General features: G+C 45.4%; 1 protein-coding gene across 2 annotated transcripts in view; it reads left to right on the top strand.

Moving 5' to 3' along the window:
- FANCM (FA complementation group M) overlaps positions 1–22,861 on the top strand; it is a 1,896,264-nt gene that overhangs the window by 1,043,012 nt on the left and 830,391 nt on the right. The gene's annotated exons all lie outside the window — the stretch shown is intronic.

The raw sequence follows: 22,861 nt of genomic DNA, 5'->3' as shown, positions 1-22,861 counted from the left end.
CTGTCTGAGTAGCCCAATAAAAGCAGGTTTATCAAGCTTACACAGATCTAAATCATTCTAGTAATTGCCCGGTCACAAAACACAAGCTGACCGAATTGAAAGGTGTGGGACGATTTATTAGATGTTCTCACTTCTTCCCAAGTTCTGCAGCACACAAATGGAGCAAGACAGAAGCTGGTGAGTGTTCCTGAGCATTCTGATCCCTTGCATGAACAAAGGAAGGTAACTGTAACCAAGCAGAATCACTTGCATGCGAGTGAAAGCAGTATTAATCCGACCGTTGATTGTCGGACAGTGGGAAGCCAGAAAAGAAGCACTTGTTTATGATTGAACTTGGGAGTTTGATTGCGTGTGCTTAAAAGTAATTCTCAGGTGAAGGTTAACCGAATAGTCAATTGAGAAGCAGTTGAAAATAACGTATGACTGAAGTTAAGTGACTGAACATTGATAATTGTCTAGGGAACAAGCATTGCCTAGCCAAGAGTGAAACAATAATTTCCCAAAGCCAAGAGTAGTGCAAGCATTGCTCAAGGCCAAGTGGGGGGTACACGTATTGCCTAAGCCAAGAGTTGTCCAAGCATTGCCTTAAGCCAAAAGAGACTAACAAAAAAGCATACATTAAGCTGCACTGGTTGGCAGGTAGCGAAGAGGCGAATGCAAGGTTGTAAAAAGGTGTAGCTTGCTGATTGTGATTGTTCCCTAAAAATTGGTATAACTCACATTGCCAATGGAGGAAAGGTAGCATTACATCCTTAAGGGCATTTTGGTTGCTGATGTTGCAGAAAGACCAGAGTGCCCAAGAGGCTGCCCTTCTGAAAATTGAATGTTCAGAAGAAGAGTGCCTTGCTTACTTGGAAGTGTTGAAGGGCACTAAAGTGAATTTTGGCTCTTTTCTAAAATGTTGTTAAACGTCACAAAGGTGCAAACTGTTGAAGCTGTGGTAACACTTTTGGTGGTGGTCAGTAGATTTAAAAACTTCAGAAGCACAGTTGAATGTGGAACACTATTGGACAGGCGAGTAGACCCGCATGGTGAACCGTTGCAGAAGTTAACCTGGTATGTGTGAGAAACCTGAAGGTGTCTCACTGTCTGAACCCTGGGGATCTCTTTCTCAGGTGCCATCGCCCTTGGATCCGTACCGTGGGGTTGAAATAGTGTGGAAGGATCACCTGGGCAGAGGGTTAACCGGGGAATGGGAGTGAGACATCCGATGGCGAGACACAGTTTTTCCCCCTTTTTGACAATTGTAAAGGTTATTCTATATCCTGTCCCAGTTATCCCCCTATCCCCCAATTCCAACAAGTGCCAACTCGGAAAGGAGGCATGGGAGAACCAGGAGAAAGAAATTGCAATTACCATCTTGTGTATTACAACTGCAGGAATATCCCCCTGTCCACAGTAACACCTCCATAGCCGACCTTCCCTCAGTCGCCAGACATCATTTCAAAATCGCAAATGTCACCCCGTACCCTACAACAGGACTACCCCCTTTTCCTGAGGAATATTTTACTGGATTTTCCTAAACTCCTTAGTAAAAACTACACTTTCCAGAATTCCTCCTCTCTGTTCCTTTCTAAAACCACTGAGACGACGACCAGGAGGAGAGAGATTGGGAGGATAAGGATTACCCATAGGAATCCCTGGGCCATAATCTCCTATGGTCGACCTCTATGTTGTATCGCTTACGAGGACAGGTAAGGCCAGGCATCCCCTTCCCACCACTCACACCTGGATCCAATCACTGCTCCTAGGAAGTATAAAAGGCAGGGCAGGAAAGCACACTTTGGGAGAGTAGGGGATGCTGAAGGTGCATGAAGCCAGAGGAAAACCAGAACAGCTGCAGAGACCCTGGAAGACCTTGAGGAGGAGAAACCACACTGGCCCGGAGAGTCTAAAGGAGACTGCACTTGTACCTCCAGAAGGCAAGTCCAGGCGCAGCTGGGGTTGCCTGGCATTACCAACAGCAGGACTCCTCCCCTGGGCCAGTCAGGCGAACCCAGGTCTCTGAAGGTCAGCAGGAGAAACTCTGGCCCATCACAATATCCCCTTTTAGCTCCTGCAGCTCCCAATGCCAAATGCCGTTTTGGGGGAACTGAGAAGTGGGAGCAAAATCCAGACAGTACATTCTGGGACTGGAAGTACCAAAACCTTTCTTTTGAAAACTATATGGTGTGAGAGGAGACTAGAGCCCGGCGGAGGGAAGACTTCTTTGTAAACCTTGAAGGGGTCTGAGCCCGGCAGAGGGAGAACCCTTGTGAACATTTGGAGAAGGGTCTGAGCCCGGAAGAGGTAGGCCCTTTGTGAGCCTTTCAGACGGGTCCAAGCCCGGCAGAGGGAGAACCCTGGGAACTTTTGTGAAACAAACTGGCACCAAAGCTAGAGTGGTCCTGCATCTAATGGGCCCTCATTTGAAGGTCTCTGGCTGGTGCCTCCTCTCCCGAACGAGGTGAAACTACAGGTCCCAAGAGGTCTTGGTCTAGGCACACTTGAACCTGACTGAAGGAAGCCTGCGAACTGTGGTGAACCCTAACACACCCCGGGACTTTCTGGTGATTGAACTGTGCAAAGCCTGACTGGGGGCTTTAGAGAAAGCCTGACTTGGGGCTTTAGAGAAAGCCTGACTGGGGGCCGAGACCTAGACTTAGGAATAGGGAGGAATCTAAGGGGTCTGAAATGGCTTTTTGTTGAAATGGTGAACAGTGGCAAATGTGAACCCGACGGTTGGATGCCAAGGAGAAAGCTAGGGGAAGGGAACCCCCACTTTCTGATGAGATTATTACCAGAAGGAGCCATTTGTTTTTGTTTGGTTTGATCCATCCGGCCCTCCGAAGCAAGGGACTTTGTATAAGAGACTTGGGCACAGAAGGCCTTGATATTGTTAAAAAGGAACTGTAACCTCGTACAGGAGAAGCCCTGGAGTGTGCTATGTTTAAGAGTCCCGCCTTTGTCCCGTGCTAGAAAACGTGGGGAAGGGAGCCCTGGCCATAACACCCTGTCTTATAATTTTGTTAACACTTCTTTCTTTTATTTCTTTTTTCTTTTTTAGAACTTTATTTATCGTTGCACACAGGTAATGCATATACATATATAAATTCCTCACCACAACCCAACATCATAAGCAATTAGTTTCCCTCTGAGTCTGATCTTTCAAGTTCTGCCATGTCCTCCAAGTATTGTTTATACCTTGCCCATATATTTCTGGACTTAGAGGGGGGTAGCACCGAGTCTACATACAATTCTTCTGTGTCGTTTGTCCATACCATGTCCTTGTCCCAGTCTGCCTTGGTTGGTGGATGCAGGCTTTTCCACTTCATTAATATTGCTCTTTTAGCTATTAATAGGCTCAGGTTCAACAGTCTTCGCCATGTCGGGTTCATTTTCCCAACTGCCCCCAACAAACATATCCGCGGGGACCAATCCACCGGTTGATCTGCCATCCCATCTATAGTTTCGCAAATCTCTGCCCAGTATCCCCTCAGTTTTGTGTAAGCCCAGAGCATATGGAATATATTAGCGTCTTCAGCATTACATCTCGGGCAGGTTCCCAGTGTGGCGGGGTATATTCGTTTGAGCTTTGATGGGGTATAATGTGACCTGTGTATTATTTTATAGTGAATTAGTTTGAATCTGGAGTTGCATGATATTTGTTTGGTCAGTGCGCAGATTTGGGACCATTCTTGATCGTCTATTTGTTGCCCCAAATCCTGCTCCCATTTGCTCCTGGCTGTGTGTTTCTCGACTGGGCGAGTCTACATTATGACTTTGTAGAGGGCTCAAATTGTAATTTCCAACCTAGCCCCATGTTTATTTCCGGTTCATTAGGGAAGGTAGGGCATGCGTTCTGTGCGGCGGTTTTTACCCTGATATATTGTTGTTTATAATTATTTGTGTTTCCCACTGTATCCCTAATATCTTCCCATTGCACAAAGCATTTCTCCGGAAATAGTTGTCCCCATTGTGTGATACCCCTGGAGCTCCAGTGCGTTGCCACTTCACTATCTAATGCAAAAGGTGTATGGGGATCCCCCCAAAGCGGCATACTTGGGTGGTATAGCTTGTCAATACCAAAGATGTCAGCTAATTTAGCCCATGCAGTGATAGGTACTTTTGCTGGGTCTATGGGGTTGGGTCTGGTCATCCTGTGTAGTGCTCTGATAGCTTCCCGTTCCTTCAGGGCGGGAGGTGTGGTCCCTGGGTTGATAAAATGTGTAGCCCATTGTGCCGCGTGGTGCGCCTGTGCTGCCAGGTAATATAAATCCAGGTCTGGTGCCATCAGCCCGCCACTCGAGTAAGTGTCAGTTAATGCCTTCCAGCTTAGTCTAGGATGTCCTCCCCAAACAAACGCAATGCAGGCGCTGTTCATTTTAGCAAATAGGGCGCGACCCGTCCAAACCGGTACCGTGCTAAAGAGATATAGCAGTTTTGGCAATATTATCATTTTGATTAGAGCGATTCTCCCCATCATTGATATGGGTAGGGCACTCCAGCGCTTCATTTTCGTGCATAAAGTGTCAGCTAATGTGCTGCAGTTTAGAGCACGGGATAGTTGGGCCGTTCTAGCAATGTTCGCTCCCAAATACAAAATATGCACCGGGCTCCATATAAGACCATATAAATCTTGGGGTTGTACTGCGGTCTCTGTGAGTGGGAATATTTCTGATTTGCTCGGGTTGAGGCGTAGGCCAGAGTATTCACCGAATCTTTTGACTTCCACCAGAACCCTGCCCAAGGAACGATCAGGGTTTCTCAAATATATTAAGATGTCATCTGCGTATAGTGTTATGATTTGTAGTTTGCTCTGAAGCCAAATCCATATGTACTGTAACATGTTCTGAGAATATCAGCCAGGGGTTCTATTACTAGAACAAATAGTAAGGGTGACAATGGACAACCCTGTCTGGTGCCCCCACGCAACTATAGCTTGTCTGTTAGGGTGCCGTTGATTCTAATCTTGGCGTAGGGACACGTGTACAAAATTTGAATCCATTTAATGAATTTCGGGCCAGTGTCAAATGCTTTCCGCATGTCGAGTGATACCGCTATCCCTTGTGTGTAGGGGGTATTTTGGCCAGGACTTTGTGACATCGTCTTATGTTTGTTGCTGTGGATCTGCCCATAATAAACCCAGCTTGGTCTTCATGTATCATATAGGGCATAAATGGTGTTAGTCTAGTTGCTAGTATTTTGGCCAAAATCTTTGCGTCTGTATTTATTAAGGACAGTGGTCTATACGAGCCACATTCCTCTGGGGGGGTTCCCTGGTTTGAGTAACAGCGTAATTACTGCCTCTCTAGTGGTTTCAGGGAGTTCCCCCTTATTTAAGGATTCCATCCACACAGCATGCAGTCTGGGTGCTAACAGGTGACTAAATTCCTTATAGAACTCAGCCCCTAGGCCGTCCGTGCCGGGGGCCTTCCCGTTTGGGAGAGCTGTGATCGCTTCCACTATCTCTGCCTCCGTAATCGGATTCTCAAGTGAGTCCCTGGTGGAATCGGCTATGAGTGTTGTCGGTGTCTGAGAGAGATAATGGTCTATCTCTTCATCGGAAACGTTGCACTGAGGGGAATACAGTTCTTTATAGAACGCGTAGAATGTTTCTTTCACCGTACTATGGTCTGTGGACACCGTGCCGTTCGTTTATATGCATGATATGGTTGTTGGACCTCTCCTCTCACCGTTCTAGCCAATAGTCTCCCTGGACGTTCTCCTTCCCCGTATCTGTGTGCCGCGATCGGCTTATCGAAGTACCGGATCTCTTGATCCGCTGCTTCTGTGTATTCCTCTAGTTTGGACTTAATGTCTGCGCTAAGCTGTAATGATGGGGTGAGAGCGTATTGGGGTTGAAGGAAATTTATTTGTGTTTCTAGCCGTGACAGTCTACCCCTGATATCTTTGAGGATGCCGTATTCAGTGGATTTCGAGGTACCCCTAATGCATAACTTAAAAGCTTGCCACAATATTGCTCGACTGTCCACAGAGTTTTCATTAGTGTCAAAAAATTCTTGTATTTGCTGCACCATAGCGTTTTTGTATACCAGATCTCACAAGGCTGCGTGTTTGAATCTCCATGGTGGCCTGTTAGCTGTACTGCCAGGAATTCGCAGTGTTAGCTGTATTGGCGAATGATCCGAGTATGTTCTGGGGTAGGTGTGTGTATTAGTAACCCAAGACAAGACTTCATTGTGTACTAGCCATAGATCTATTCTAGAGTGCATGTCGTGCAAGGTGGAATAGTATGTGTATTCTCTCTTGGAAGGATTTAATGTTCTCCATGCGTCTTTAAGTTGTAAGTCTGACATGTGGGTAAGTATTTTCTGTGCTGCCTTGGTTAACGATCTAGTTTGTGTTGATGTGCGATCTAAGTGTACATCAAGAATGGTATTAAAATCACCGCCACTTATCACATAGGCCGTGGGATAGTTTGCCAGTTTTTTTAATATTGTGGAGTAGAATTCCGGGCATCAATATTCGGACCATACACGTTAAGAAAGAGTATCTCCTTGTCAAATAGGGTGCCATGAAGTAGCACAAACCTCCCTTCAGGGTCGCATTCCACTTACCTACAAGTAAACGCTAAGGTCTTATCTACTAAAATCACCGCCCCCCTCGCCCGTTTGGAGTATGTAGTGAAATACTGGTGCGTTCCCCAGTTTGGTACCAGTTGCCCCACCTGTTGAGGTCCCATGTGGGTTTCCTGTAGGAAAATTATCTTAGGGTTTTCACTATTGATATATGTAAGAACCTTCCTTTTTTTGATTCTGGAGCCCAAGCCTCGTACATTCCAGCTCAGTATATTAATAACATCAGAGCCTGCTTTAGCCATTATCTATGAGGAAATTGTGAGTATATGCAAACTTATATGTCCACGTTCCATACTTAATAGCCTTTGCGCTCATTACCTGTGTGCCTTTTTTATTAATGCCGTTCATTCCGTAACTGAACCCCAACAATCCCAACTCGTCCCCTCCCCCCACCCTCACAGTTCCCCTAACTTCAACTATGTCTTTAGAGTCCCAACCCTCCCCACCCAACAACTTCACGTGCACCTGCTACAGGGGGGGGCTGTGGCAGTTCCCAGTGCCCATACCAACATAGGCTGCGTTTAAAGTGACCGGTTCTGCATTGTTACACTCACTCATATGTGGGCCGGTGGGGCTGTGTTCATCAATGTAATTTATATCGTAAGACATGTGTTTCCAGAGTGTGAGCCTCCCGACGGAGGGCCATTGCTATTTTTAATCTATTTTTACCAAGAACGTGCTTGCCATATATATCCACCTGTCTTCAGGAGCTTCCTTGCGTTCCAGGTTGTCGAGGTGTGGCGGGGATATGCGTTTCAACAAAGTTTGCTGCCTCTTCCGGGAATGTAAAGAAATATATCTTGTTCTGATGTTGGATTTTGAGTCTGGCTGGATAGAGCATTGCGTATTGAACTTGCCGTTCTCGTAAAAGTTTTTTGACTCCCGTGAAGCGTTTCCTTTCTTGTTGCACCACCAAGGTTAACTCTGGGAAGATACGAATAATGTTGGCCTCCCATCTTAACCTTTGTTTTTCCCTGGCTGTTTTCGGAATCAAATCTCTGTCTCTGTAATTTATCAAGCGGGCTATGATTGGTCTGGGGTATACCCCATGTTTAGGCTTCGGGGCGAGCGATTTGTGTGCCCGTTCCACTATGAACATTGGTGACCATCTGGGATCGCCCAGGAGGGTGCACAGCAGGTCTTCAACTGCTTTTTCCATTGACCCTTTCATTGCCTCCTCCGGAATTCCAATTATGCGGATGTTGTTCCGCCAAGATCTCGCCTCTAAATCCTCGCATTTGGACTTCATTGTTCCTAGATCTATTGCCATCGTTGAGACAGTGTTCTTCAGGGTCTCCAGCGCGTCCTCTGTGCCTGAAATTCTCGTCTCTGCCTCGGCCATATGAGATGTTGTTTTGTCTAGCTGTGATTTGATGGAGGACACGTTGGCTGTTATCCCGTCTAGTTTGAAGCCCTGTTGCATGGCTAGAAAGACCGCCTGAGGGTCTATCATCGGCGCCGAAGGAGCCTGTTTTTCTTGTGGGGGCATTTCTTCATCCATCTCAGTCTCAGTGTCCCTCTGTATTGCAGTAGTACATTTTTCAATGGTCACTCTCCCCTTTTTTGGGCCAAAGCTCTTGGGCATCGTTCTTACTCCAATGGGACATATACGGTGGAGGCGCCCTAGGATCAAGTATGCAGAGTTTCTTATACCCGGAGGGTGTGTTATGGAGCCAAACTAATCGAGTGGGGTGTGTTCGGTTCGCCTGCTGGGGCGATTCCGTGCACCCGCAAACATTGGGACTGCCCATGCTTTAACTCCGTCCCCCTGGGTACTTTCCTGCCATCAGCCCTATCCTCATATAAACTTGCAGCACTTTCTGTATCAACTTGAAGACTGGTTGGTTGTCGGGGCGTAGATCACACTTTGGTCTTGGCCAGAGATGCGCATCGCCGGTGTGTCTCGGGTTATGTCTTGCTCCTCCCTTTGTTTCCTCAGCCGGTAACCACAGCTGCCCAATTGCAGTGGGAAGCGAGCTTATAGCAATGCAGAGTATCCTTGCTTCCCCCTGACTCTCACCCCGTATGAGCCATTTACAGTCCCCAGGGCTTCAGTGTCTGTCTTCTTATTCACTTCGGGGGTCGTAGATGTAACGCTTACCTTAGACTCCTCGGGAACACCACGTGATATTCTGAAACTTCTCAGGGTGCGCAGTTATCTGTTGTTCACTACCCCAACTGGACTCTCTTTCTATACCACAGAAAACAAATCACAACACGAGATCAATTGGAATGTGTCCTAATGAAGGGAAAATATAATAGGTCAAAAAAATCCCAGCAACTGTATTGCTCAATTACCTTAGTTGGTGATTTGGTTAGCTCTCCATCCTGCTTCTGCGCAGGGGTGCGTGTTCTGAAGAAGGGCTAGATTAGGAGTGGACAAAAAAACAAAAGGGGACAGCCCTATATGGAATGTAGGGTGTTGAGAAAATGTCTAATGGTGAGATGGAAAAACATTCAACCTATTCCAACAACACAACTGTGACTGGAGAGGTAAGGTTATTCTCCGGTTCTCCTGGAACTACCTCAAAAGTACTATTCCTGACAATTCCCGGCCAGAAATAATATTGCTAACGAATTCCTTGCAAGAAACACTCTAATGTGTCTAAAACTGAGCGTGCGCAAACATTTAACCTTTAAGGCACCTTCATGTGTAGAATTCGTGTGCCTAACTGTGACAGAAAAACGGAGCACCTCTGTTCCTAGAAACAAAATCTCCACACTAAACCCCCCAGCTCCGTAATACTAATACAATTACTAGGCGGTGAAAACATACACTTGCCCTTGGAGAACGAATGCAAGCAGAGCACTCGCCATTAAGAACGGATAATCAGTGGCGACAGCTAATGAGGTAAATGATACTTGCTGTGGAAAGGAGACAGAACAGGAATGAGTGTCTCGAAAACTCCTCACAGACGAAACGCCAAAAGGAATGCGTCTCCCGCCAACTCCTCACAGAGCTCACGGCATAGTAGTTGCGGAATGGCACGGGAAAACAATGACCATGGCACTATAGAGAGGGTATCTATGAATTACAAGGGAACTGAGGAATTCCTGTCAGAGGGATGAACCGCGGTAAGCGTCCGCTGAACACAGCTGAAGACGCGAAGCGCCGTTGAACAAAGGGGAGGGGCGTAAGTATTCCAGAGTGACAGAAAACTAGACCGCTTGCCCAATCTAGGGTTGTAACATCAGGCGGCCATGTTGGTTGATGAGGAAGAGCCCTAGTAGCATAGCCCAACCCTACCTATCCTTAGACCAGGAATTGTAAGCGGCCACCCAGGAAATTTTGGAAATTCTTGAGAGGGGGGACCCAGTAGTCATGACAGTAGATGCCTGTTTCTGTTGTCCCCCTCACCCCTTTCAGATTACCCACTGCTTAATTTTTCCTTCTTTTTAGGGGGATCGCGTGGTATTGGGGGTACAAGATTGGCATTTGCGTGTTTCCTCTTCGTATAGGAGCGCCCGTTGTTCTGGAGCTGGCTGATGTGTTTCGGCGTGGTCTGCAGAGGTCTGTTCCGTTTATGGGAGCCGGCCTGGGTGGGCCCAGATCGAACCTCTGGGGAGTGGTGAACCGTGTCCCGGAGAGGGAGTGTGTTTAGGTTACCCCCAGGATGGGCAGAGGGGGGGGGGTAATGTCTCGCCGCTCCCCCACTCCTGCTTTTTAAAGTTCCGGGGGGGCCCGAGGTATGCAGGGCCGGTCCCCCCAACTGCAAGGTTCGCCGCCTCCTCCCTCCCGGGTTTTTGATTGTTTTCGGGGCCCGCCGCACGATTAAGAGGCCGTGCGCGGAATGGGCCCTGCTGTGCGCGCGGTCTCCTCTCACCTTCTAGACGCTTAATACAAGCGTCCCCGAGTCACTCCTCAACTGCATGACTCCCGTGGTACGTCGGGGGGGGTGGGGTCTGCAGGCGCTCGACGGAGACCGGAGCGCCCGCGATTCGCCCCCAGTTGCTGCAGGCTGTGCGTTCCTTCGCTGTCTCTCATGCTGGGCCGATGCCGGGCTCCTCCCCACGGCCCACGGCGTGAGTCCGGTCCTCGTTCCTTGCTGCAAGCGGGATCCAATTACTGTTGTATCTCGGTATCTCCTTTGCCTCTTGCCACGAAACTCTGTATGGTCAGAGGGTGTTGGGGCTCATCCTTTGCAAAATTCATGAAGAACCGGGCTTCAGTTATGTTTATTTTGGCATTTCGGGTCTGGGTACCGCCGGAGCTTACGCAGGAGCGGCCATTCCCATTCGTGTGCAACAGCGCCCATACCCCCCCCCCCCCCACCTTCTTTCTTTTCTTGTGAACATTATCCCACACTGTGTTATGACTTAGCGGTAAGGATTGGCAGTAGTTTTTTTTTCGTATAGGCCCTTTTATTTTGACTAGACTCCACTAGGACTGTAATCTTATATTTGATGGCTGTAGCTTGCTCCCATCTCAGATTTAGGTTTAGGTTAGGCGTTTATCCCACCCAGTTTTACAGTTTAATAAACACCCTTGAACTGTGATCACTTGTGTCTGTTTTACTGTTGCCACCATAAGTTCCTTACACATGAGAGTTATCCAGGTGGAAGCAGAGGTGCTGTAAAGTCATCCTGACCAAGATATAAACTGTGATTTATGGTGCTATAAAAAGAGAATTCAGAAAAGATAACAAGAAGCTGTGTTTCTTTACCCTTGCCAGAAGTTGTTTCTTTGAATCTGACAAAGAGCTGTGTTTCTTCTTTGACATTCATAAGTTACGGCAACGCATATTGACCCAGAACATCACTAATGATATTTGATGAAGTGGAAATCATTATTCAAGGAAGAAGAGAAATCTTTCTGTTGGTTGAACATTGGTTAAGAGAACTTTCTTTTGGTAAAGTGAAGGAGCGAAGAACTGAGTTGGAACTTTGTTGCAAATCCAGATTCCCTGGTTTCTTTTTGTGGAACGTTGGAACTGAATCCAACTTGAAACCTGGCGAAGGGGAGCTCACCCAGGTTAATGAAGAGAGACTGTGATTATATTACAAATACAATTGTTGATGATGTTGTGAATTGCCATATGTTTTCTTGTATATTTTATGTGTGTGAGAGCCTGATATCCTTTAAGTGTTTCCTTCCATTTTTGATAGGCAGGGAAATCCTCAGCAGGATAGGGTTAAAGAGGAGTTTGTTCTAATTTAATAAAATTGCATATTTTGAGAATTCATCAAAATGTTGTCTCCCTCACATTTCTGACCCCTCATAGTAAACCTATGTATTGTTATCAGGTAGAGAACTATATGGAACCTTGAAATATAATGACGAGAAGGACTGCAGGAAACCTGAAGATCATTGGCCACACAAATACTGGTACGCGGTGGCCCTGCGCCCATATCAACATCAAAACAACAAAAGATATGAAAGGCTTATACAACGAGCTGATTGGGAATCGGCTGCATTGAATAAAAACCAAAGAGGGACAAAGACACCTGTCGACGCCAGCCGATACTGGCAGCAGCACCTGTGGAAACTCTCAGGTGTAGGATTTTGAAAGCTGCTTGGGGGATCAGAGAAGGAGTAGCATGGAGGATGCTGCAGAGCCGATGCAGCCTTTCTTCTCGGGTGCCTCAGCAGTGGGGCCCGAAGGCCAGAAGGAAGCCGAGCCATACAAGGAGGGAATGCGCTTGCGTGAGAGACACAGGGAGAAACCCAACGAAGCTGATATCCAGAGAGGGAAGCTGCACTGCCGCTGCAGACACGGAGAGAACCTGGAAGCAGCAGAGAGGCAAACCCTTGTCCCTGGAAGCCCTGGGGACTTGGGGCTGATAGGGAGACAGGCATTAAAGTCTCTCCCTTGGACTAATAGTTGGGACACCCAGATTGGTGCTCCTGGGCATCAGACCTACCTGAAAGGCCCCCTTCTTCATGTCAGTGGATGGGGGGATGCCACTGACCACCACGGGAGGGTCAAGCACCCACAATCAAGAAGAATAAGAGAAGCCAGGGTCAATAACCCCAATCAAGAAAATAAGACTCATCTTCCTCATGGCAGTACTTGGCAGGGTAGTGAAGCATGTAGGCCAAGTCCAAGAAGAGAAACCCGGGTCGAGGACCCAAGCGCAGAGAGCAACGACGCATCGTCCTAATGGCAGTACTTGGCATGTTAGTGAACCAGGTCTGCCGAGTCAAAGAAGAACCTGGGTCTGGGATCCATCCACATTTGGAACTTGATATAGTGGATATAGTTTTGAACAGAGGAGACACAGGAGTGTCCGGGGGAGGGGAGTCATTCCCCATGGGTCTATTGTGACTGACAAGTTGTAACGAGAAGCATCATGAGGAGGGAGACCTCTTCCTGATATCAAGTGGCGGAAATGAAGGCACGCCCCTTTACGCTCACCACAGAAAAAATGCAACCCACTAGGGGACAAGGCCCAAGAAACTCTTGCAAGTAAAACAAGTATTTACTTCTACAAAAATAGGTACATAAGCAAAGAACTCCGCTGCCACAGAACTTTCTGCCAAAAAGTGTACAAACGGAATCTTATAAGGCGACACAGCATCATAGGTGACACCATTGTATACAGTGAAAACCTGCGTGACTGGTTGGTGCGACCTTATACATGGTTCACGTGCTCCATAGGGGATGCCAGGTCATTGGTCACTGCCCAGTCCATCCGGCTTCCATCACATGGGTTCTGCTGGACTCATCGTCTCCAAGGAACCAAGGCCGAAGAAGCATTTAGCTACATTTGTGAACAATGCTACTCTTATCATTATACAGTGCACCTGGCAGTCTCGAGGTCACACCAACTCACACATACTTCACTCATTCCCGATCGCGTCGTCCACTCCCAAGGCTTTCACCCTCGCTTTTGAACTATAATTTATCCATCCCTGTACCTCGCACTACAAACCATGTCCTTGTATTGTATTATATTGTTGTATTATTATTTATATTGCGTGCCTCACCCTGAGGTATCTGGGTGCATTACAAGGATATGCATTTTCATAGTTACACTCATAGAATATATAGTCAGCATAAAAACATATGCACATAGGAGACATTAATCTTATTTACAATACAGGTTATATACAGGTGAAGTGGGAGATGTACACTCAGTACATGCCGTCTGTCTAGATGGAATGGCTTGGGTTATACGGGCAGATAAGACTAGTAGGGAGGATCATTAGATATGAGCCAGTTCTTCATGCCTTTCCTAAATTTATGGAAGGACTGGTCAGATCTAAGTGTCGTCGGTAATTAATTCCAAAGTTGGGATGCCAAGACGGGAAGCTACTGCCACCTGCTTTTTTCCGTTTGTATCTAGGTATCTGTAAGCAGCCTGAATTGGAGGACCTAGTTAGTCTGGCACAGTGGATTTTAGAGAATTTGTTTGAGGTACTGGGGAGCTGCTTTGTTAAGGCATTTATGAGTTAAGGATGCTGTTTTAAGTTGGATTCTTTCCTTGATAGAGAGCCAGTTATTGTCCCATATGTTGGCACACAGAATACTTAGGGCTGTTCTGAGTAAATTGTTTTTCAGGGTCTGTAGTTTCTTGATGATTTGTTTATTTGCCCCTAAGTATAGTGCATTACAATAGTCAATTTTGGATAGCACTAATGCTCTATCTAAAGTAATACAGTTTTTTGAGGAGAGGAAGGGATTAAAGGCGCGGTTTGGCTTGCAGGTATTTGCTGTTGCCGAAGCTGTAGCACTTACCTGTTTGCGCATATTCATTGAGGAGTAGAAGCCTAGCGTTTTTACCTCATTGTCGACCTTGATGCTATTTCCATAGATATTAAAGGAACGGTATTGATCGTCCAATTTAATAATATTGGAGGGGGAGGCTAGGAGGAGCAGCTCAGTTTTCTCATCATTCAGGCATAGACCATGTGTGAGCATCCAGGCCTGAATGATGAGATAGATTTGGTTTATGAGGGCCAAGTCTTCAGCGTAGTCACCTGTCAGTGGTATAAAGATCTGGGTGTCATCTGCGTAGTTCGTGTAGGTGACACCCAGATGGTCCAAATCATCGAACAGTGGTTTGGGGAAAGCATTATACATGGCAGAAGATGCATACGATCCCTGTGGGACACCAGAAGATATGGGGATCGGATCAGCTGCAGCCGACGCGGAGAAGACTCTCATGAATCTTTTGGTTAAAAAGGAGTTAATCCAGGCTGTTGCTTCTGTTGAGAAGTGAGTTGCTGTGAAAAGGTGTTTGCACAAAACCTTGTGATCGACCAGATGAAAGGCATTTGACAGCTCTAGCAGGAGGGCTGTGCTGCCTTTATCTTTCAGATCATGAATCTGTATCGTAAGGTCAATCAAGGCTGTTTCTGTACCGTGTTGGGGTCTAAAGCCTGATTGACGGAGGCCTAGTCATTTTTTGGTTTCTAGATTTTTTGGATCTGATTATAGGCTGCTTTATCTATAATCTTTTAACAGAAATGGGACCGTGGTGATGGGTCTAAAATTAGTGGGTATACTGGGGTCAAGAGAGGGCTTTTTAAGTAGGGGAGCACCCAAGAGTTCTTCAGATTCATAGAGACAGTGCATGTATGGAAGGAGGCATTAATTAGGGAGGTGATGAAGGGGGCAAGTATGCTCGCTGCTCCCTTTATGACGGTGGCTGGGCATGCGTCCCCTTGGCAATTTGACGATTTGAGGGAGGACATCATTTTTATCACCTCTTGGGATGATACAGGAGTATATTTGAATTGTTGAGTCGGTTTAGGGAGGATAGGAGTTTGTATCAGGGTTTTTCCTTGCAGAGGCAAGTTGTTTTTTGTTCGTAATTTTATTTTGGAGCAGCGTTATTTTATTAGCTAGGGCATCTTGAATTTTCATACACCAAATTCAGTCCTTATACTACCATGGGTTCCCCCAACCCACGCATTTTCTGATGATTTTGGTATTTCGCCATTAACGCCTTCTAGCGTTTTCTGTTTCATTAACCCCTTAAGTGCCAAGGATGAGGTAACTCGTCCTTGGCAACAGGGAGGTAATCCCAAGGACGAGATACCTCGCCCTTTGCAATTAAGGGGTTAATACAGTCATCTGAGGGTGGGGTGGGTGATTAAAGTTCTCTGAGATTTGTAAATAGTTCTCTAGTACTGGAGCTAGATTTGTCAATCCGTTCATTATAAGTATCACGTTTAGCTGATTGAATTTCTTCTTTATAGTTAGCTGTGATTTTTAGAAGGGTATCTTTGTTAGCTCTAGATGGGTTATTTTTCAAAGTGGTTTCTCGTTTTCTTTTTTCTTTTCTTAGCTCTTTGAGTTTGGGGGTGAACCATGTGTTCAAATGAGCAGTGGGTTTGCTTTTGCAAATTTTTAATTGTGCGATATGGTCAAGTGCTAAGGTAATCGTTTTGTTATATAGCTCCACTAACTCCTCTGGGCCAGAAGAGAGTGTAGGGTTGGGCAGGGGTTCAAGAAATGGCTTGAGGTTGTCTACTGTAATGTTTTACCTATTTCTAGTTAGCAGGGAGGGAGCAATATCAATCGACTTGATAGGAGGAATACAGACTTGCAAGTTGAACAAGAGTAGGAAGTGGTCCGTCTATGGTAGTGGTTCAATAGAGATCATATTAGTTGTACAATGAAGGTCTGGTACCCAGTCGAGGATCCTTCCTTTTTCATGAGTGGGAGCAAGGACTTTCTGAGTAAAGCCTAATTCGGAAAGGATGTTGGCCAGATGCAAAGCAGAGTGGTCGGAAGGGTCATTAAATCTTAAGTTGAAATCGCCTAGTATGAGGATTTGCAAAGAGGGTTTGGTGTTAGCAGATATCGCTGTGTTGATTTCTTCTTCAAAGGATCCTAGAGGTCCCGGGCGGGGGGGGGGGGGGGGGGGTCTATAGATAAAATGCATAGTTAAGGTACGCAACGAGGAGATGGGTAGTTTCACTTCAGTAATTCACATGAGATGGTGGGGTCATGTGGGACAATTCTAAGTCCAAGCGATAAAAGCAATGCCCCACCTCTAGATGACTCTATCAGATCTAATAACTGTGTAGTTGTCAGGTGTAGCAAAAAGGAGGGACGGACCTGCTGCTGCATGTAGCCAGGAAATCCAAATATATATCTGTCATCAAATCAGCAATGTTGGCTGCATGGGCTACTAATGATCTGGCATTAATTAATGCTCCAGTGATTGCTGAATGGCTAGTATTGTGGGCAGGTGGGTTCGGTATGGTTAGTGTCGACCTAGTTTTCCGCATGGTTTTTTAGGTTTTTTCATGGTGATTTTTTAGGGTATTGGGGGGGTTTATCGATAGGTAAGGAGATAGGGGGTAGTATGTAGGATATCCCCAGCCTTGAACCTAGCCTGGTGTTTCTTACTATGGTTAGACATGGATGAGGATGTCCGCATGAAGGATGAGTGATTATGTTAGGATGGTGGGGTCATTAGTGAGTCTGGGCTTTAGTGGTGGTAAGAATGTTGTGGGCTTGATCATATTGGTCCATGTCAAAGGAGGGAGGAAAGGCAGTGGGTTTCACGTAATCCATTGTAATGGAGTTTTTAGCCATACAAGTTGAGCTGCAGTGCATGTAGGTAAGTAAGCTACAATTGTTAGTGGGATTGCTAAGTAGAGTGGTGAAGGTACTTAAAATAATGGTAGGTATGAGGAGACTTAACCAAGGTGTGGCAGCGTGATATATGTTATTGGTATGCAGTATTGCGCAGACACGATAGGTTAGTAATTTGCAATCATTAGGAACTCTTGAAAGGATATCAATTGTAAGCAAGGGAGTGTACTGGCCTAATATGTAGACATAAACTAGAACAAGTTGATGAGGCGCAAAATGATCTAATAGATTGCAAAGTGGATTGTATGTTACGCTAAGCAGGATCAAGAACTTGGTCAAGGTAGGCCTCCAACTGAGGAAGCAGTTTTAAAGTAAATAGTATGTTGCGCAATACTAGTAATATGAGGTACAAAATAAAATAAAAGTATATATACGGTATAAAATAAAGGTGGGATGACCATACTCTCAGATCGTTATGGTTGCTTGGTTTATGGTTGCTGGTCTGGGGGTCAACTGGTATCTTGGAATTCAGAGGTCTTAGGACTAGGGCAGTTGTAGGGACTTTAACTCCTAGTTAGCTGGGTCGGGGTCAGAGACCTGCTACTGCCTGTTTGTGGTAACACGTACACCAAAGCGCCCAGTACTGTCTTGTGGCCTTGAAGGGCACATTCTTATAAATCAAACATATTTGCAACAACCTTAAAACAAAGAAGGGTTTCTGTGGAAGTCAGCGGCGTGGCCCTCTCTCATTCAGCTCTTCGGCCTATCCTGATTTCCCCTCCAGGCTCGCAGCATGTGTCTAACACACTAAATACTGCATGGTCGTGCAGGCCTTGTGCTCTGACTATTTCTACTAATATCCACACAAATGGCGTTCGCTTGTTAATGTGCAATATGTCTAAATGTCTGAATCTCATACGATATTATGACTGAGTGGGGACTTTTAGGACGACCCCCTGGTCTATTAAATTTCTTTCAGTGGGGCCCGTCTCACCTTAAAGCGCCTAGTGGGTGGGATGGGCTTTCTCCCTTCCCAACAGAAGTTAGAACAAAATTCCAGCCAGGGGAAGGGAGTCAGCCCCCCTGGCCTTTAACCCCAACGTGTTAAAAAGAACTCTTCAAGCAGGAGAAGGGAGACATTCCTCCTGATACATCAACGACCCAAGAGGAGAAGGGTTGTTGGGCCTGTTTGTTTTGTTTGAGGGCACTCTCAACCAGGGGGGAGTCTTTCACCCTGGTGATCATTGTTTGAACTTTGCTGTGTTGAGAGTAAGCTAGCCAGGGTAAAGGAGTCCTTTCCCTGGGTGAGAACTATTGAACATTTCCAAATTGAACTTTGATAAAAAAAAAAAACAGGAAAAAGGAGCCATTATCCTGGGAAATTAACAGTTTAGCCTTATCTACTTTAGTTACCAGTTTGAGGGACAGAGTTAGGGATTTTGACACAGGACAGTGGACACTTAAGTGAAACGACATTCTGACAGATTCTTTTTAGTCTTTAGTTGAGGCAGCGAAAACCCTCATAGAAATAGGGACCTATTGGCTTTTCTCTTTCTTTTCATGAAGAATAAAAGTCTTTACCAACCACCATTCCACCTTTGTGTTAGTCTCCTTCGGCACCCTTACAGGTGGTAAAGCAACTAGGATAGCAACTGATGTTGGGAGGAAGTCCTTCATGTTGACAAATGTGAACCGTGTGCTCTTGGGGTCCTGGGACCCCCATCTTTCTCCTCTGTACCTCTGCTGGCTCTGCTAGGCTCTCGATACTCATATACATATTCAGACAGCATACCAGGAGACAGAGTCAGGTTTATCAAGGACATCAGGTTTTATTCACGGCAGACTGACACACATACTGCAACATTGTCAAGTACAAGAACTCCGGCCTGTGCTGAAGACGGAGCTTGTTTAAATAACATTTTGAGAAAGAGTCCAGCCGCCACCTTTTTGATACTCGTCGGAGCAAAAACCCCCATTGGCATTAATCGCACACCTGGCTATTAGTCATTCTCTGTTTAACCTTCAAATTGAGATACATTTTGACACTTGCCGCTGGATTTCCCGGTCAAGCTACCCTTATTTGGTCATGCAGCTGTGTCCTTTTGCTTAAAACCCAGACACGGCATCGTTATCTGTCTGGTCTCAGACTGTTACCTGGCCCCGCAGGGGACATTGGCAAGATTAGGGCTCTGTGGCCCTGAAACTTTTCGTACAGGACTGACTCGTTTCAACACTGTTTGCAAAGATGAGCTTTATTAAATACATTCTATTGGTCATTAAAGGCATTAGCCAGTTGCACAAAGTGGTGGATTTCTTTTCTGTATGGTTACATTTAAACACTTGGTTATTTTTCTACCCAATTTTTATATACACATTCTGTATCCTGCCTACTTACTTAATCATGATAAAAAGCATTTTCGACTTTATAAACATAACACCATTTAAAGTACTAATGTCTTTTAACCCTATAAGTTCTATTTTCACACATTTAACATACTAAATCACCCCACACAAATGTCTATGCCTAGCTTTAAGTGGGTGGGGGGCTGGTCCCACTGCATTCAGTTGTCGACACCTGCTCTTCACCTGTCTTAGCTATGGAGGCTATTTAGACAGGAGTGGCTAGGATGTCACGTTATTTGGACTGTCAGTTCAAGATGCTCTCCTTCCCAACCTTTTGGGAACCCTCTCATGCAGATGGTCAGGCTGGAAGGATTGCTGCTTTAGGATATGCCAGTACCGAAAAAGGGCCATTAGCCCTCGGCTATGCTTTGAACAGATCTCTTTTGCCCTTTCATGCATCTGCTTCCAGCAGACCACCCCTCCAAAAAAAGCCCCAAACAGTTCCACTGCTCCATCCTTTGAAGGTCGAGTACCATTCTCTTCAGAAACACTTTGCTTCAGTAACTGAGACTATGGGGTCATGCAGAATTACTGTCGAAGGAGCACATTTTCTGCCCTGAGGATTCCAGTATTGATTCTTTTCTGGAGACTCATTTAACTCTTCTGTTTCCAATGAGATGTTCTACGTACCAGCGATCTTTCCAACTAGTCCAGGGTTTTTGATGAACGGATTATGCTTTAGATTAGTATTTTTTATATCCTGCATCTGCCTGGCTCTTCCGTAACCAGGACATAAACTTAGTTTTCAGCCTGGTCGTATGCTGGAGGACTCAACCTGCTCACCCATGTCTTTTCATTGTTGTTCAGATGAGATGGAGAGGATGCCAAATACTCCTGTGTCGGATTCTGATTGCCTTCTTGAAGGATCTTACTCAAAACTTGTTTTTTACCTGCTAGCAGATAAACTTAGAGATAAGATTCCTCCTAATCCAATTCAGCCTTCAGGATCTTAAGCCCAAGGATACTCCACCTGTCCATTATTCATTATACCAACAATTTCTACACCGGACCCAGGCGCTTCCCCTAAGGGTCATGATCTGGACACTGCTCCTCCTATGATAAGCTGCTTCTTAGGAAGCTTGATGGAAAAATCTAGTATTGGCCCCCAAATCTACAGGACCTGGTTTTTCATTCCCAGGACAAATAAAGCAACGTTTCTGATGGGGCTGGGAAAAAGGCCTTCCAAAACACTGTTCTTGCATTGTGGCAGGTTAATTGGGTCTCTATTTTGTACAGATATTCCACTCAAATTCTGCATGAAATGATACATCCATTGATTTCCTTTTTTCAACAGCTTTCTATTAAGAGACCACACAGAGCACTGTTTTTTGTGCGATTGCCTCAAGATGGTTTCGTGATGTGCCATAATTACATCAATGCATCTGATTTATAATTGACATACAGGAAAATGTTTTAGATTTCCTTTACAATGGACAGACACTTACCATTCCAAATGTGGATGAGGTTAATCAAAAGTGTAAAAATGATCTCCTGTTGGGTTTTTTATCTTATATCTCTTCATTGGCTAGATCTTAATCTTCAAATTAAGGCCTTTCAAGTTCGGCCAGTCAGCACGGCCAAAGGCTAACTTAGCTGCTGAATTTTGCTCAAATCCTGACTGCGACTTCAACACACTTTACGACCTCTGCCTGTTCCATGAGCACACTGCCATTATTTAAAAAAAAACAAAAAAAACTTTTTGTAATAACAAGGTGGCCTGGTAAACCAATTTGTACATCACCTGAGGGATGTACGTCAATTCAATTTAGGTTTTAAACATTGTAAACAGACCTACTCATGGAGGTATCAAGTTCTACCTTGGTTGCCTCCTTGTTTACAGAGCGAGATCCCCACACTCCTCCTAAAGATTATACAACTTTTTTCTCTAGTCCTAGACAAGGACGTTTTGAAAAAAACAAGGTCATATTTGTTTCCTGGTAATTCAGTCTCTTAGAAATCAGGGGTCATAATATCTGTTCTGGACTTGTCATTTCTAAGTCTGTTCCTCATGTTGGAAACTTTCCACAGACACCTTGGAATCCCTACAAGGAAGGGACTGTGTAAGGGTGTCTCAATCATCAGGATGCTAATTTCCACACTGCATCAGAAAAGGACATTGGCTGTTCCTGGGTGTCATAATGGGAGTTTGTAATTTTCAATATAATACAATTCCAGGGGATGGAACAACCTACTGCTTCACATCCGCACTGCACCCTCCATCGCAACTTTCAGAAAGCGCCTCAAAACATACCGGTTTCCCCACAAGTAATCAGGCCCTCCACCTCCCCTGCTACCACTCGTCTATCCTATCTTCCTAAGCTATTCTGAAAACATTTTGTAACTTCTATTTCACCTTCCACCTTTTTAAACTTTGAGACCATCTTTAAGGCCAGCGAGAACTAAAATACAATTAAAGTAAATCTTTTTACTTTGATCTGAACAATGCCCCAAAGTTGTTCAGAGGTCTTAACTTTGGTGGTGGTGGCATACAACATGCTTAGGAGATTAATTTGTACCCTTTAATAAATGCTACATATAGCAAAACAACGTAAGCCAACATAAGCACGGTTCAAGCTATTTATTTTCTCTGTCCGAATTGTCGAAAGTTTTGTTGTCCTCCCCAGTACTGTACAAGAGATCTTCTCCTTGTGTTCAGTTATAGTCCCTGGGTTCTAGCAAAAGTCTCTGGATTCCTTCTTCTGGAAATTCAGGTTCACTGTTTCTCTGCTCATCTCCTGGGAAATCCTCATTTGGATATTGGGAGGGGTGGGCGTATTTTATGCCTGCATATTCGGCCTGAGTAGCGGCAATAACTAGGGCTTGGCAGGGTAGAGGAGAACCTCAGAGCTTACACAAAAAACTGGTTACCTGAGCTTCTCTTCAGGTGAGATCAGAGGGGTTACCTCTCCTCCCTATTTTGAGTTCCAGACTATAGTCCCCAACACCCCACCCACAGCTCCCTCCTCGACGAATTGCAGTGATCACGACTCAAAGGGGACATTCCCTTTACTCTTATACTCTCACCTTCTCTCTTCCTACCTCCTCATTGATGCTCCTCCATATGCTTGTATTGTACCTCCCCCTCTATCCTCCACTCTCATACTTCAAACTTTGGTATGCTCCTCTCTCTCCCTCCCTCCATTTCTCTTTCTCTTTTGCTCTTTCTCTCACTTTCTTTCTCTTTCTCTCTCCTTTTCTCTCATCTCTTTCTCTCCTTATTTCTCTCCTTCTTTCTTTCTCTCCTCTTTCTCTTTCTCTTTTGCTTACTTTCTCTTTCTCTCGCTTTAACTCTCCTTCTTTCTCTTTCGCTCACTTTCTCTCTCTTTGGCTCCTTTTCTTTCTCTCCTCTTTCTCTTTCTCTCTTTCTCTCTCTTACTCTCTTTC

Source organism: Ambystoma mexicanum, chromosome 14, assembly GCF_040938575.1.
Source record: "Ambystoma mexicanum isolate Mex_15411 chromosome 14, UKY_AmexF1_1, whole genome shotgun sequence".
NCBI lineage: Eukaryota > Metazoa > Chordata > Amphibia > Caudata > Ambystomatidae > Ambystoma > Ambystoma mexicanum.
Note: the sequence above shows the minus strand (reverse complement) of the source record. Positions and strands in the feature narration are given on the sequence as shown.